Source organism: Zosterops lateralis (genome assembly GCF_965231275.1).
Source record: "Zosterops lateralis genome assembly, chromosome: Z".
Lineage (NCBI taxonomy): Eukaryota > Metazoa > Chordata > Aves > Passeriformes > Zosteropidae > Zosterops > Zosterops lateralis.
The window spans coordinates 13382563-13388850 of record NC_139800.1 but is presented as its reverse complement, the minus strand read 5'-3'; positions in this window follow the sequence as shown (position 1 = coordinate 13388850).

Here is a 6288-nt window from a genome sequence, read left to right as displayed (position 1 = left end):
GGAGCCTCAGGACTTGATCCCAGAATGAAACTGAGAGACTCAATACAGATTAGGAGACTATGAGACTAAGTGAAGAAATATGAACTCTAGACCCTATCATAATAACCATAGCAATATTTAACTTAAACCTTCTAGAAACTTCAGTCTCAAATGGCTACAGTGTTAAGACAGATAAGGTTTCCAGATTTATTTTATTCCAGATTTAAAGGTCAGAAGGATCAGTGATGATCTCTAGTGTGACACCCTGAACAGAATGCACATTATCTCACTTGATAATTTCCTCATGAAGCCAGCCCATAATATGTTTGAAAAAGAACACATATTTAAATAAGAGATGAAATCTTTATTTAAAGACTTCAGTTGATGGAAAACTCATCACATCCCTCCAGCAGTTGTTCAAGTGTTAATAATCATCACGGCCTACAAAGAGCACGTTTTCCCTAGTCCTCTGAAATTTGCTCAGTGATAATTTTACCCTAAAGCTAAAAGTTATACTCTGGACAGCTCTTGGGACATTCTTTGTACTATCCTTTTTTCTGAGTTACAAATATATAAAAGCATAATGCTTTCTACTAAACACTTTTATTAGCTGCTAATAGAATAAAAAGGAATTCACCAAAATGAAAAACTGTAAGTATAATTTTTCACCATAGAAATAAATATTGAATAACTTTGCATATATTCAATACCTTTGTACCTTGTGGATATCTGTATGATCACTGGTAATTTTACCATATTCACTTCCTACTCACTAAACTATTGCTAGGGTTCTGTTTCTTGTTGAGTAAATCCTGACCTTCCACTGACAATAAAATTTTTAAGTTTGCTACCAACTTCTTATTTTTTCCATTTCTACTTTCACTTACTCTTTTATAATACTGTATTTTAAATCTGGATAATTCTGCTTATATGAGCACAGTTCTGTGTTTACGGGTACCAATAAACATTCTAAATGCGTACAGAACAACCAGAGCCAGGGTCTGACACTGTTTCCCTCAGCAAATAATAATCTCTTAAAATCTTACTAATGGTAGGGGATGCCTAATATGTCTTTGCTTTGAACTCCCTCCTAAAACAAATGTTCAAAACAAGGAAGCACCAGGCTGCACCACCTGTGATAGGGAATTCAGTTTCTCACAAATACATGGCCCTAAGTAAGCACAGCAAGAACTTTCTTCACCACCTCAATAGCTGCAGGCCTCTGTGTTCTCCAAAAGACCAGCCAAACACAGAAGCTAAAACAGAGTAACATGGTGTCATTTTCAGTCACTCAGCTTCTCTGAACTCTCCATTACTTGAGCTGACACGGACAAATGAGTAACTTCTTGGCCATCTTTTGAGTAGTTCATGTCCTCAACTACCAACATGAACAAAATTTTCCTCCTTGAAGATAAAACAAATCTCACCCAAATATTAATTAACCTTAATGTAAATGCCACTCTCTCCTGATACAGAATGCACTGTTAAAGACAAGCTCTGAGAAAACAAGATACTTTGATGGCCAAAATGCCACCAACACTAAGTTAGCGAGCACTTGTCCTGGTTTCCAGGCTGAGACTGAGATGTCACTCTCATAAAATTCAACAATGGACAGCAAATACTCATAAAGCAGTGTCAGAGCTCATCCATCCTGATCCATTGACAGGTATAACTGAGGAGCTGCCAGTGGCTAGTCCTTCACTCTGCAGCCAGCCCCTGCCAGGCACCTTTCTGCACTGACCATAGCAACTTCAGGACTGACCAGCTCCACTCCAGCTCCTGTAGATCTTTAGAACCCATCAGCATTTATTTTCCCATGATAAACCTCAGCATTAACACAAGCACAGAGCCTGCTAAGGAGGTCCTCTCTGCAATTTCTCTGTCCTGGATGAAGATGCGGACACTTGCATGCAGAAAATTAACAAATGTTCAATTCTTCATTCTCACTATACTATTACTTATTCATACTATACAGTGGGTTAACTGCTGGGATAACTTCACTTTCATGCCACATTTATGTGGCACATGGATATAATGCTGGCCTCAACATCAGCTGCCCACTTAGCTCTCAGTCGTGCTTTTTATCAAGTATTTGTTATCACTAAAGGTATTGGACTGATAAATGGAAGATTAAGATTACCCCTCAAGGACTTAGATAGCTCAGGACAAAGCACAGCAGTCTCATTCACCCTCTTCTGCTGTCTCAGTCCTTATTCAGCAGGTAAATTCTGCCTGTGTGCATGCCAAGGGACTGGCAGCTGGCATGGGCCCATCTGCCCATAACCAGGAAAGACCCAGCACCATTAGAATGTCTGCCCAGCACATATTGCCCCCTGCCACGGCACAGAAGAGCTGCACACATAATGGATTTATCCTGGCAGCATCCTTGGATGGCCTGAAACATTATCCCTTCAGACAGGAAATGGAGACAGGCTTGCATTTCAAATAATATTAAATGGAGAGTGGAGAATAACAGAGTAACAGCCACCCATTACACAGACTGGAGCTGAGATAGCTAATACATATTGCAAAGGCAAGCAAAAACCTCAGTGCTTCTAATCAGTTTTATCTAATTTACACAGCCTAGTTTGAAAAAAGCAATGAAACTTTTGTTTAATTCATGCTCGTGATTAAAAAATACTTCATTTTTTTTCACATCTCACTGCATCTTTTCCTAAATTTCAGTTTACAGAACACTCTAAAAGTGTCTTCATTTCTCTCAATTTTATGTTTTCAAGTATGATTTTATAAAACATTTCATCTTTCAGAAACTGTAAAAAATACCACTAGAATAACATTTTGTCAAATTTATTGCATTTTCTTTACTGATTTGATAATTCAAAGTCTTTACCTGCGTTTAGCTTTTTACTTTTAGCAAGTGAAATGTTTTGACAATTTTGTGTTTGAAATCATTTTGTGCCCTCTAGTGGCAGCCCTGCCAGAGACCCGAACTGTGACCCTCCTGTCAGAGATGACACAAAAATGGAAGAAAACCAGTTTATTCTCCTATTAAGTGAATTTATTATCAGTCTGTATGGTTTTAAAAAATTACACTCAGCTGTCGTTATGATGTGGTAATACCACCAGCTATATACCACAAATCACAAAACCCCCAAAAAATCACATACTGTGTAAGCATTTCACCAAATTTGCTCTTAGAAATTGTGTTGATAAAAACTGACCTGTTTGTAGCCATTTCATTGCACAAAGCACTATTCAGTGTATTTCCTATCACAGCATTGTTCAAAGTCCAGATACATGGTTTTTCTAGGGTCCACAAAGGAGTATCATCATAAAGAAAAGGCTTAGTGCCACCAAAGTTTCATCTTCTCTCATGAAAATTCACTTTGCTTTTCTTAGTAAAACAGCAAAAGTAATAGCATAGAGGGACAGTAAAAAAATAAAGATGGAAAGATTTGACACCTTCAACGAAAAGTTACACAGGGCAATATGAGCTTCCATTAGAGTTCAGAGCCTCCATTCACTTTTTTAAATTTAAGATAGATTAAATCCATACAATTTTTCAAAAATGTTTGAATGTTTCCAAATTTTTAACTCTTAATTTTCTGCACCTGAGCAGCAAAAAAATCATGCTTCTTTCAGACATCTCTTTGAGCATATTAATGGTGTCTTGAGATGATTAACTCACATACAATGAGATATCCCATATAGAGTCTTTGGTAGTCATTTGGTTTTAGTCTAGCATTCAGCTTTACTCCCTCAAATTACAGGTCCCTAGGAAAACAGTAAATAACATACATTTTCACTGAATTATAGGTTATTAGTCTTTATAATAACATTCACTTTGCCTCTGAAAATTCAATTCCCAACAAAGACAGTAGAAATTCCTGACCAAGCAAAGCACTGAGATAGAGACTTTGTCAGCTAAAAAACTCCAAGTCACCATTGGAGTGACTTGGAACTGTGACTGGAGTTACTTTGGAACTGTTGTCTCTCCTATCCAAACAGCAAGAAAAAAAGCTCAATAAATCCAGCTCTTCTGCTTGGCACTGCAAATGCTTATTGAGGACTTTGGAAGCTGTTTTTTCAAACATTTTAAAAATGATTGTTAGAATGGCTTCTAATTTTCCAGGTTAGTTTTCTTGAAAATAATAATTGACAGTTTAAAAATGTTATTTATAACATCCACAACAGAGTGCCTCAGCACTGTGGTAATCAGAGTTGGCTCACTGGTGGGAAAGGATGGAAAACGTCATTTGCAACCTTTTTATTGTTCCAAATTCTCTTTGCAGTTCTGATCACTAGGAAAATAACATAGCACACATTTTCCTTTCATATTTTCGCCTTATTGAAAGCATTGGTGCTGGAAAAACCATGACTCAATGTCACATAACTTAATTTTTGTTAAAGTCTTCAGATAAAACTGAAAAATGTTAGAGAATAACTACTTTAAAAATCACACCAATGTAATTAAGAAACATTATTTTCATTAGCTTTGTAGATCTTACACTTCCAAATTCTCCTGGTAGCAGTTTTTGTCCGTGTTGGACTTGACACCTTTGCTTCTGCTCATTTGAGATGCAAACACCAGAGAAAAACCAGGCAAAAAGCACTGAGGGGAGCAGGAGGAAGTAGGACAGCTACCACCTCCACCAGACCCAAGACAGATGCCCAGCCCAAAGTTGTCCCTTTGTCCTGTCCTGGCTGTGACAACCACACCATGACAGGCACTGTCAGCATGACCACTTGGAGCAGGAAAATCCCATTCCTGAAACAGCTCTGCACCTGTGCAAGGCATCTGTTTGTCACTTCAGGTTGTCCAATGAAAGCAAATCTTAAATATCTATATAAAACAAATCAAGCTGGTCAGCATCATGTCTAGTACCATTCACCCCATGTGACAAAAAAGAATTTTGTCTATTCAGACGTTAGGAAAATTGAAATTTACATGAATAGTAGTGAAAAGTTTAGGAGAGGAGTTGGATCAGGTGAAGTCAAATAGATATAATGCAATAAGAAGTATAGAGAAGGCAGATCAAGGGCTGTTCTTCTGAAGTTCAACCTGTGAGGATTCACATGAATGCACAAGAATTCCCAGATCAAAGTCAGCAGTAACGTTGGAAGGAATACAAAATCCCCATTGCTTATCTTGATCTGCAGCAATCAGAATTTGGGACAAAATCTAAACCCAAGGTCAAACTGATCCACATCTACCTCCTGCTGGGGTTTTACTCCTTCCTCTAAGTCAGCCAGGTGGGTGGAGAGCAGCACAGTGGGCTGTGGGCCAGCTGCCAGGCAGTCTCTGTGTTTTGCAGAAGAGAAACAGACCTGTGTGAAAGGCAGACACTGATGGTGTACCAGCTGCAGGAGCAGAACATCGGCTGACAGAAAAAGAGCTCTGGTGGTTCTGGGAACACTAACAGGAACTGATGCAGGGCTTGAGGATCTCCTCAGAGCCTGCTGGTCTGGGGTGAGTGATCATGGCCAGGGCAGGTCAGGGTGTTTCTATCAGCTGCCAGCTCCATCTCAGGAGACAACTGATGCTTCTCACCTTGGCACTGCTGTAGATACTCAGAATTGCTCTCTGTAAATTCTCTGCAACACAAACATCTTCCACAGGGTTGGTCACTGGTTACACAGTCAATTACGTGTTTCTTTGGGCACTGTAATCACTAATTAAAACAGACTTCCAGATTTAAGCATTAAAGGAGTTTGGGGCTAACATGGTGGACTGGGGTTTGCTGGCATACTAAAAAAAAAAAAAAAAAAAAAAAAAAAAAAAAAAAAAAAAAAAAAGTGAATAGACAGACTGAGCAGCAGTAACAGGAAAGCAGTGTGATGATATGTGCACTACTTTTGGAGAAAATGAAGGTCCAAAGAAAAGTGTAAAAAAAAAAGTAAACCCTAGGTATCATCAAACACTAAAACCAGCGATGAAAGGAAACGGTGGATCTTGTTGCATTCCAGTGATTCGTTCCCAGGTGAAGACAAATTATTTGACACAAAGATCCAGGATGTAACACACTACCTAAACTACGGCAGAGAAATAAGCCAGATATCCGGATGGTAATGGGAAAACATGAAGAACTGGGGACTAGAAACTTGAACATCTCCTCTGAAAAACTTCTTTCGACTGCTTGTGAACAGGTAAAATTTTAGAAATTTTGAGAGAAACTTGTACAGGGATCCAAAGACAGGACAAAGCTGATGAACGGGACGGGACCCTTGACTGAGACAACACAGGACAAGGAGGAACAGGTGTGGAAATAAAGGCACAGGGAAAAAGAGCATCTGGACCGGACTGAGGCTGTTCCACAGAAAACCAGCACCAGTGGCACGACTACATTT